This window comes from Dendrobium catenatum, unplaced genomic scaffold, assembly GCF_001605985.2.
Source record: "Dendrobium catenatum unplaced genomic scaffold, ASM160598v2 fragScaff_scaffold_133, whole genome shotgun sequence".
Lineage (NCBI taxonomy): Eukaryota > Viridiplantae > Streptophyta > Magnoliopsida > Asparagales > Orchidaceae > Dendrobium > Dendrobium catenatum.
The window spans coordinates 4447413-4447824 of NW_021318595.1; positions in this window are offsets into that span (position 1 = coordinate 4447413).

Consider the following 412-nt stretch of genomic DNA (forward strand, 5'->3'; position numbering starts at 1 on the left):
GATCGTCCAGGGCCGAATTTAAAGATTCAAACGTGCTGACATGTGGATGGGGCAGACGAAATATTCTTTCGGCCAGGACTATTATCATGATTGCAACAGAGTGATCAAATCATCTAGGATGATATAGGATCGTCTAGGACGATGAGTTACAACAAGCATAGAAAAAGGTCAACAGATGGATTTTGAAGATGTTTTGTCCTATCGTCTAGGACGATAAAAATATCGGCCAGGACGATGTGACTAGAAATTGAAATCAAGGACCTCAAAAAATAAAACAAAAGAAAAACAATCAGAAAACACAATAAAAGAAAAATAAAAACACTAGGAAAATCAAAAACGAATATTTTTGGATTTTAATTTTTCTATTTTTTTTTGATGTTTTATGGAGGCATCATATGAGAATTTCTCAAAA